General features: G+C 44.8%; 1 long non-coding RNA gene across 1 annotated transcript in view; it reads right to left on the bottom strand.

The window, feature by feature from the left end:
• LOC134068213 (uncharacterized) overlaps positions 1–9,975 on the bottom strand; it is a 23,643-nt gene extending 13,668 nt beyond the window's left edge. The window contains exons 1-2 of the long non-coding RNA XR_009936618.1: positions 9,781–9,975; positions 6,556–6,686 (exon numbers count right to left, since the gene is read on the bottom strand). This is a non-coding gene — a long non-coding RNA (uncharacterized LOC134068213). The remainder of the gene's footprint in view (positions 1–6,555; positions 6,687–9,780) is intronic.
• Positions 9,976–10,661: the final 686 nt, after the last annotated feature.

The raw sequence follows: 10,661 nt of genomic DNA, 5'->3' as shown, positions 1-10,661 counted from the left end.
AAGGAAGATAAGGAGCAGGAGGATATTGTCTTGTCTTCTGTTCTGTGTGTTACTTTACCCTTACATGCGGTGGTGTCATGTACATCTAAGAACCTGCAGCTTTCTGCAGAATACAAATCTTACGGTCCCCCAATTCTTGAAAGATTAAAAACTATTAAAACAAAAGAATGAATTCAACATGCAACATGCAGAATTGGTCTCTCTAAAAACGGCCTTGTGCATTTTTACCAATGACCTCTCCTGCACACACACACACACACACACACACACACACACACACAAATCTCCTATTCTCTTTAGGCCTGTGGTCTTTAGTACTCCTTCCCTGTGTCCGTGAGTGTCTGCATGTGTGTGTGTGTGTGTGTGTGTCTCCAGGTGGGCAATGGTCTGAGTGGGTCCTGTGTACTCTGCCTACATCTTACCCCAGTGAGATGGGTGACACAAAGACCCCCTGCCGGGGTGAGGGAGGGGCAGCACCTCTCTAAAAACCAACAGGAGGGTGGGTACCGACCCTCTGCCCCCCCCCCCCCCCCCCCCCCCCCCACCTCCCCCCTCCTCCTCTCCTCTCGTCCCGTCCACCACCAGTGGTACCGCCGCCCCTCACCTTCTCAATTACAGCAGACAACAGAGGGCCAAGTCCCAAACCACAAACCACTCACTCACTCACTCGCTCGCTCGCTCGCTCTCTCGCTCGCCTGTTCCCGCACTACTGCACCTCACTAGCATGGTTGCAATGGGGATGTGTGTGTGTGTGTGGGGGGGGGGGGGGGGGGACGTTCTCTTTTGGAGGAGCCCAGAAGCAGCAGCACTAGAGGCGGGGAGCAGGAGCAGGGGAGTCATTTGGAAGACGGACCAGTGAAATGAGAAGTGTCAGGCTGACAGAAATAGCTGCAGGAGAGCTAAAGGAGAAACAGAGGCCTGGAGGGACAGGTAGGCAGACAGCCGCACTGGAATCCTCTGGGCCACTGAAGACAGGAGCGGAGAGAGAGAGAGAGAGAGAGAGGGGGAGAGAGAGAGAATTCTGCCATGCAACCCTTTCTCTGCCTCTAAAACCAGAACCAGATCTTTTTAAAAACATATACAGTAATTTTATTTAACTCTCTACTATACATTTGTAAAATCCAGAAAAGGGAGTCAGTTGGTTGTTACAGTAATAATGGTGAATCATAGATATGTGCATGGATATATTTGATGCTTTGAAATAATACAATCTCAGCTTTTAAGGAAGCTTTGAGAGTAAAATAAAGATGCGTTTGGCAGTAACCAAAATATAAGAAATACTCTTAAGCTCTAAACTCTAGAAGAAGAGAGGCATCAGAACAGAAGCATCCTTCCTCAACAGCACTGAATAATGTAAATAGCCACAGCAGGTCCTCACAGTTTATTGAGTTCCATAAAGAGCTGCCTTCACCAGAATCACTACACTACACAGTCTGATGATGACACCGCCATTGTGAAGATGACACACACACAGCCATTGTGAGCATGCCCAAAACAGCAAAGCAATATCTATGATATGTTTGAAAAAAACTGTGTCAACTCGTTCAATTAAAAGAGACAGTCAATTAACCAAATGAAAAAAAGCAGGATCATCTGTTGCCTGGATTCTCTTTGGACAAATAATTGTTCGCTCGCAGAGATGAGTGTCTGTCAGGCTGTCAGACACAGAAATGCAGTGGAGGAGCCGCACTTTTAATTCTGCTCACGGCGGGCAACAATGAGGCAGCAAACGCATCTGCCAGGCGTGAATGGAGGAAAGCAAGCTGGAGAGGCCGCCATTTAAACAGCAGCGGTCTCCACTAACATAGTATATTAACAAGCTATACACTCTCACACAATGCACTGCCTGATTGCCACAATGCTTCCTCACATTGAACTAATTAGAGCCAGCCCTCCCCTCCACCGGTGTCTCCTGAATTGGATGAAAGGAACAGGAGTAGGAGGGAGGGAAGGAGGGAGGGATGGAGGGAAGAGACGCAAACAAGAGGTGAATAGGAAGAAAGGGAAGGCAATGTGTTTACTCAAAGGCCAAGGCTTGTGTCTGAGCTCCAGAAGCATAAAGAAGTGTAAACAAGGCTTGGGGGAGCTAATTGAGCGTGAGACCACTCTGGGCTGGGCTTTCTGCTAGGGGACCGTAAAAAAAAGGGAGCAGGAACATAAAGCTGCAGCCGGTGTTTCAACTCCAGCTGGAAACCGGTTGCACTTACACGTTCTACAGACATGTCAGGCCCCTCCCTCTCTGCCGTGTCCTGCAGGATGCTGCTCTAGCAGATGGAATCACGAGGAGCAGGAGATTAATTAGGACGCCTGTCTGGGCCAGTGTTACTGAAGGTCTCTCATCAGCGCTCATTAGCGGTGACATTCTGTTTGAGACTCACACTGTTGCTAGCAAATAAATAACATCAGTTTATATACTAATTAGTTGCAACCAAGATGAGACTACTTGATATTTGGAGATATTTGGATATTTGGAAAAATGCTCTTTGTGGTGGGCTTTTTGGTTTCTAGTGAAGTCCTCTTGTTTAGGAGGCAAGTCTTCTGGCATGACCTTTATGAACTGTCCCTCTGCAGTGTTTTGTGCGCTGTAATGAAATTCCACTTGGTAAGAAAGGTGGCGGTCTCTGTGCTGGGGGGGAGCTGGAGAGAGACCTCGCCACCCATTATTTGGATATAGATCACAGATCTTATTGAATGTCTAGCAGAAAGACATTCCTGCTAAGTTGCTAGGTCTTCCAATAACACCACCCATCCCCCAGCACACACACACACACACACACACACTCCTTGTTTGAATTAGCCCTCTTTTATATTATGTTGAAGAGAGAATGTGTCTTGCCCCCGTCCATCCCTCACCCCACTAAGACACGCACACAAGCACACACACACACTCACACACCAAGTCCAAGTTTGCCTGGGAGTGTGAGAAACCAACAGTGAAGATCATGGACAAAAAAAGGGGAAGTGTGGCTTACAGACTACTGTAGCAGAGCTGAACTCATACAGATAACAAATGTAAAAATATTAAAATATTATACTATTGTATAAAGCTGATGTGTTATTTAGATCTGTGTATGATTATGCAACACAATCGCTTCAACTTTAATGGGGATGTATACGGGGCAACCCTAATAATACGCTTTGATAAAAGTTGAGTGCTACTTTTTTCCTTCACAATATGCGGCATGTTTAGTAATCAAAGTAGGCCAAGACTTCAGGCGCTCCACTCTACCCAAGTCTCTACAGTACCAGAATAGTAGGGTGCTCAGTATCGGGCCACCCAACTGCCCTTTCTTCAGACAGCTCGTTAATGTGCACAAACTCCATTTTGCCCCCCCACCCCCCACCCCCTGCCCCCTCCATTCTTCTATGTATATATTAGCAATGTGACTTGACCCTTACAGACCCGACTACTGTTTTCTGTCTCGCTGGGCGTGGGAAAAAGAGAGCCACTCTTTTCACAGCTGCTGCGTCCGTTGCCGTGCGCCCGTGGAGGCCAGTTGCACATCCCCATCCACCGCACCGGCCCCCCTGGTACCCCTCCACCCACCCACCCTCCATCTCCTGTCTGCACCCTCCCCCCCTCCTCTGGGTTCTCCCCTCCTCTCCAACTTTCCCATTCACTGCCTAGCCGGGCCCTTTTCACCAACCCCCCCCCCCCCCCCCCCCCCACACACACACCACCACCACACACACACACACACTCCCCCACCCTCTTTGCTGATCGTCTGGCTTCATAAATACATCTCATTATTCAAGCTCTAGTTTGCATAGAAATGTCAAAGGGGCCTCTACCTCTGTCTAGCTGAGCAAAGCCTGCCATACTCAAACAAGTGCTAAGAAGATGAAGAAATATTTAGCGAAAAGCTAAAAAACAATTCCCAAATACACCACGGATTGTGTTTAGGTGTTTGTGTCTGTTTCCCCTCCCTTCCCTCTCCTGCTTTTACTTCACTCTTGAACATTTATTAAACCCTGACATCACCACCGTGGACTATTCTCTGTCTTTCTTAATCTCTATCTCTCTCTCTCTCTCCCTCCTCTCCCTCCCTCCTTCCCTCCATTCCCACCCCCTACCATGCTACAGGGGGGGAAACCTGGCTATCATCCCTTGCATGAATTTGTAATCTGTATCAAGAGGCATTAGTCACAGTGGTGTTCCCCACAGGCCCCCTCTCTCCACGGCTCAGCCTGCGGGCCCCTGCTCCAGGGCCTGCCCTGCCCCGCGCATTCACTCGGCCAGACTGATCTGCTCCCCGCTCACGTGGGGCCGGCCACATCATTTAAATCAACTCATGAGAACAACCATGCGGAACACTTTATGCATACAAATCCACCCATCTGGGATGGAAGGGGAAAAACTCAGTAACTGCTTCTTAAAAAAAAAAAAAAAAGAAAAAGAAAAAAATCGCTCTCTTTTTCTTTCTCATCTTTCGCTTTTGAAAATTTCAACCAACATCTCAGATTGTGAGAACTTTTTAGAGCCATCAAATCCGACCTTGCCTTGAGACCAATGGCATTTAGCCTCTGCTAAATGAATAATAATAATAATAATAAAAAAATGTAAATGGTGATTATGCGCTAGACATTATTCCAGCTTTGCTTAGTTATTTCCCCTCAGTGGTACAGCTCTCGCTTTGTGAGTGATTATCCAGACTCGAGTACTACATCATATTCTTTCATGTTCACGCTGCAGGCATGACCTCCACAGTATTCCCAGGTTATAATCATACCTGCTTGCAACTTGTGCTCCTCAGCTTGTAGTAGACTGCCTAATAAGACTGATATGGTTGACACGCTATTTGTGCAGAGCAACAAAACAAAACTGAAAAGTTATTTGCTTTCACACAAACTATTTTTCAGGGAACATTGTTAAAGGTAACAATTCTTTATAACATCCTTAAATGCTTGACATTATGAGATGAAAGGAAGATAAATAGAGACCAACAGAGAGATAGAGCAGACGATATTGATTGATGATAAATGATCACGTAATATAGAGAGGTAGAGAGAATATGAAGCAAACATGGAGGAAGAGAGGAAGACGTGTCTTCTCTTAGCCTGCAGTCACAGACATTATATCGGTTTCATGAGCACCAGTTAACTCAGAGGTTGTTCCATACACCCTGCTGTACACAATACACAATATCTCTGTTGTACAACCTATTAATAAAAAAGAAGATTGCAACTGAGAAGCACTTAGTCATCTTTAGGATAGCAAGTCATTGAAATGCAATGTTTTACAATTGGTTTACAGAGACGTTCCAAATGTATACGTAATGTTTGTTCTCCGACTGACATCACTACCATAATCGGTCTTATATAGCCCACCATACTGTTAATAAATAAATAAACATCAGACAGGCATTTCTGTGGAAACCATTCCTTTCAGTGGGAGTCTTATTTCCTTTCTGTCCACTCTGCTACACCTTGTCTTAAGCAGGAAGTGAAAGTTCATGGGCTGCATCCCATATCCATGCACCAACAAACAGGCTTGTTGGCTCAGCACCCCCGCACACGGTGAGCGGAATAATACCCGCGGCATTAGTCTCAGGGTTTGGCTTACTGTCAATTTAATTACGCTTCCACTGCACCCACTCTCCCAACTGCAGAATTAGACTAGAGGAGAAAAAATTCAATCAGTTTTTAAACGTCTTCCTTTGGGATCTCAAAAAGTTTCAGTTCTCTGTTTCAGTTTTCTAGACTCTTTTTTCTTATATAAAAAAAAATAATAATTTAATCTCATCAAACAAAAGAGAGAAAGACGAAGAACGAGAACAAAGTATCTTCAGTGGGCTTTGAGTTGGCGGCGGCGGTGGTGGTGGTGGTGGTGGTGGTGGAGGAGGAGGGGGGTGTAGGTTGGGGACATTTGATGAAAAGCAGAAGTAAAAGACATGCAGGGTGCCAGTGATGGTGTGTATTTGTGAGTGTGTGAAGGTGTGTGTGTGTGTGTGTGTGTGTGTGTGTGTGTGTGTGTGTGTGCGGCGGGGAGTTTTGGTGAAAGACTCCAAAACTCCCTGTAACCCCCCCCCCCCTCACTTTCCACATGAGCACACACCTTAGGCCCCGGCCGTGCTACAGAGCCTCTCAACACTTAAAGGGATAAACCACAGGCACAAGGGCCTGCAGAGTGGACTAAACAAACACTCACTCTCACTACACTAACTCCAACAAAACCAGCCCACTGGCAAACTGGATCAGACTGTTTAACTGTCCAGAAGAGAAAAAAGATACAATGACATTTATTGGGGAAAGGGAGAAGGGGGGGGGGGGGGGGTGGAAGGAGGTCCTGAGAGAGGAGAGGTATGAAGAACTGGGATGTAGGCAAAGGATTTTCCGGCTCCTTCCAGATTAATCTGCACGGACAGCTCGGATTTCTCAGACGTAAGGATTTTACAACAAGGACTGTGTATGTTAAATAGCCTGTTTCTTTTTTTGCTATAAGATTGGCTATGAGGTTGGAATGTTACAGGAGGTAGATGTGTAAGGCACCTTACTCCTGTTCAGCACACTGTGGTGACAGAGCTGTAAAAAGAGACTCTTTTGGTAATGCAGTACCTGTGCTGTAGAGAATTCTGCAGCCGTTGGTTCAGGATTGCCAGTGAGGTCAGGGATGCCAGCGGTACAGCTCCCAGGTGCCTCTGCCCTCTCTAAGACTCATCAGCGCTTCAGCCTCCCTCCTAAACCTGCTGGTAAAACAGAGAAGCATGGATTAGTATTTTGCAGTAGTTAGTCATTTTTCCAGTAAGGTATAAAGCGATCTTGGGTATATATGTAATAAGGCCCACTATTGTCACCACAGCACTGGGTATGTGGTGTGTAAAATAACATATTGCTTTGGTGAAGGTTTTGTCATCCGATATACCTTCGAAGGCATAAATCAGTGTGGACACTTCCAAGAGTTTATCATTATTTCAGTAGTGTCTCAGATACAGTACTTTCCTCTGTAACTTATTAAAACAGTCTTCTTTTATTCTTCACAGCATAATTTAACACAATAATATTTTCATATGTTGGAGTTTTAGAATTATACATGGTTCATGGCTATGCATATAAATACTAAAACAACAACGACCAAGTGCAGTGTGAACTAATTCTCAGGTTAGGAGAGTTAGGCGAGAGCTTGTGTTGCTAGTGGCAGAGCAGTTGAAACGACACCTCACTTTTGTAGAGGTCCAACCTGGGATCTCACCAACATTAATTTCAACCACTTAAAAACATGCAAGAGTTCTGGATATGCTTCTTGCATGTAACTTTGCTGAAATATATGTAGATTCTTTCAGTACAAATACAAGTGCATGGGAGAATAAAAAACGTCTCTACAAGACAGTGATGAGATTACACTACATACAAAGACAATAGTGTTGTATCCTTTCTTGTAAAAAGGCCACGGTATAGAGATAGATACTGAAGGGGACACACACAAGATGGAGTGATGGGGATATATTTCAGACAATGGTAGCCAGGATCATACAGCCATAAGTCCTCAATTCAGAAGTACTTTACTAAGTAGCAGATAGGCCTAAGAATGCTTTGATCACAACAAGCCAGTGCCATACAGCTTCTTAGATGTCATAAGCCTACTAATGTATGATCAGGTTCACCATAAGTCATAGCATATGGTGATATCATCAGGGCTGACCAAGTCATGGCACACCAAATGTTCACCTCACTCGATGTTTCACTTCCCAGCAAGACTTACTGACCAACATAAGCTTTCCATGTACGTTTTGCCATATTTCTGAATATATACACATCAATTTAAAATAAGATCATGAGTGTATGATTGTAAGTACAACATCCAAGACAGGTTTAAAGTCTCCCTTTGTAGCAAGCTTTGTATTCTAAATCGAGTGTGTGACTCAATCCACGGAGCATAGCGTCAAGTCTCTTAACATCACCTTTAGTCTCAAAATAATATTAGTATTTTGCAGCATAAATATACACTGACATACACTTACACTGAAGCCTACTGCTAGTATATTAATATTCACACAATCTAAAGATAGTTTACACACTGTTCAGTGACAAATATGAGTGGAGTTCAGACCTCATTTCTCTGGCAGTAGACCTACAATTATATATAAAATATTGTGGTTGCAGTGCACTAGAAGACTAATGTGTACATTGCATTTTACAGAGTACCAAGGGACCTTTGACCACAGCACTTTAAACAACCTCCATACACACAGCACCTGTGTGTAATATGATGGCTCAATCCAAATACAATTAAACATTTACATTGTAGTTATCCATGCTCTACTATTTAACTGGATTAGGGCGACTATAATAGCACTTATGATATGCAACAAGATGTAACTGAGTTACATAAGAAAGGCTATAGATAGGCTTTCTTCGCATGTTCAACATGACATCGCTCTTCAAGCACTGGCGAGACCGTGAACTATCCGTTCAGCACCATAATGAACAGCAGAACACTAAAACGTGGTGACCCAAAAGCGTGCTAAATATCTATATTCCAAAATACGACATGCTTCACAGTAGAGATGCTGCTGCTGCTTTCAAAATCACGTGACACAAGGGGACAGACCAATAGTAGCACTCGATTCTATTAACCATTTATTCCTACAGCAACCTCGCAGCAATGACACAATCTGAACAATTCAATGAAATACCATTTCCCTGTTAAAACGAGCCATGTTTACACCCGGTATCCCGATGATAAGGTTCTACTAGGCCATAGACTGAAAATACCTCTTGCATTCCCACTAAAGAACTCCATTTGCTTCTCGGGGTGATCACTGGCAGTCTCTAATTCAAATGGCGCCCTCCACACTACCATCGCTGTTTATTATACTGTATAAACGACAAACTCCATACTAGGTTTGAACATAATGAGTATGAATGTCAAAACACAGAAATCCTAACGTTCGTACTCAAAGGCTGGTTACGGACGGAGCCTAGCAGAGTCCAGCGCCCCCGAGCCTCCTGTTCGTCCCCACGGTTTATCGGTTCCAAGGCAGTAGTCTCCGAAGTCTGAGGAATTAGTTTATACTTTCGGTTCTCTAGCTTTATGATATTGGATAAACTCATACAGCTAGATAACCAAAGAGAAAAACTAACCCATGCATCTTAAAGGGGCCGTTCAGATGGTGCTTCTGTTGTGGTCACATGGAGCCAGTGCACTCCTAAGTGAGAGTGTCTCGCTTCAACCAATTCAATCTCTCTCTCTCTCTCTCTCTCTCTCTCTCTCTCTCTCTCTCTCTCTCTCTCTCTCTCTCTCTCTCTCCGAAATTGAAAAGGCTAATTTTATTCATTGTGAGGGGACAGAACTCACTGAGTATGAGTCAATAGGAAAGTCTCCTTTTAAATCGCGAAAGAAAATGTATTGTCCTAATTACTATAGTTTGGTTCTCTCTCTCACTCTCTCTCTCTCTCTCTCTCACACACACACACACACACACACACACACACACAGGAAGTTATTCGCTTTATCAAGTAGACTATAGAATGAGTATGAACTGGACTGTAAGGTTTCAAACTCACGTCCTTGCGTAAAAACAAGGTTAATTATGAAACAATTCTTCCTAGTCAAAGCTACACAAGCTAGTGGCACTAGCCTAACATAATCGTCTTAAGAAGCCTTTAACAATTCTGCAACAGCATTGTCTTCCAACATACACCTTACAGCCACTGTGAAATGTCACTCGAACTAGTCACCATCACCAGTCACCATCACAATCCAAAGTCACCAAGCTCTTCAATGAAATGCTACAGCACTGTTTGAGCTGTTGCCTAATCGTCTTGTGATAGTTTACTCACCCACCACGTTCCAAAAATCCATAGAAAGCACCATGTCTTGTCTTGGTAAGCTATGTAAAACTAATCGGTGCGTCATAAACTGTGCTATGAAGGCCCCGGTTACAGCGCATCCGGAGGATTCTCGCTTTAGCGTCCAAACATGGATGGAGGAGATCACCCAACAGCTCAGTTCATCACCGGGCTGTACTGACAAGACTAGTGTCCGACCGGCGAGTGCACACTACGCAGTAGGAGCGTTCACGATATGTTAATATTGTCCGGCCCCCACGGCCTCTCTTTCCCCGCCCCAACACACACACACACACACACACACACACACACACACGCGCACACACGCTCGCACACGTTTCGTTCCGCCAGCACATTATAAGGACCACCACTGTATCATGTGGTGTCGGCTGAAAATATTGAGCGTCCTGGACTTGAGAGCGGTTATAATAAGCTGCGTAAAAGCATAAAAAGGCCGCATAAGATTCCCGGGGCTCCAAGACCCCCTCGATCAGGCCAGGAAGGTCACCTCGCCCACAGAATAGTGATGCTACAGGGAGCGGCCACGGTCACCACCACGCAGCGAGAAGTAGCTGACAGATTTCCTACACTGAGTCTCCATGCAATTCAGTTTCAGAATTAGGAACACATTCGACATCCCCTGAACCTGAGCCTCAACATGAGCATCCATTCAACGCGTATAAAATATCTAAGCTGGAAATATAAGTGGCCCTCATTTGAGAAGCTCGTGTGAATGTGTAGGCTACAACATGTGTGGTGTATGTCATTTTAATGGTGGGCTGCATGCATTAATTAAGACCGTGAGAGAAAACGCTCCTGGAAAGAGCTGCGATTTGCATGAGAATATAGCCCCTGACAATGACCGTGCTTTT

This window comes from Sardina pilchardus, chromosome 2, assembly GCF_963854185.1.
Source record: "Sardina pilchardus chromosome 2, fSarPil1.1, whole genome shotgun sequence".
NCBI classification, from domain to species: domain Eukaryota; kingdom Metazoa; phylum Chordata; class Actinopteri; order Clupeiformes; family Clupeidae; genus Sardina; species Sardina pilchardus.
The sequence above is the reverse complement of the archived record's forward strand: the minus strand, read 5'-3'. Positions and strand labels throughout refer to the sequence as shown.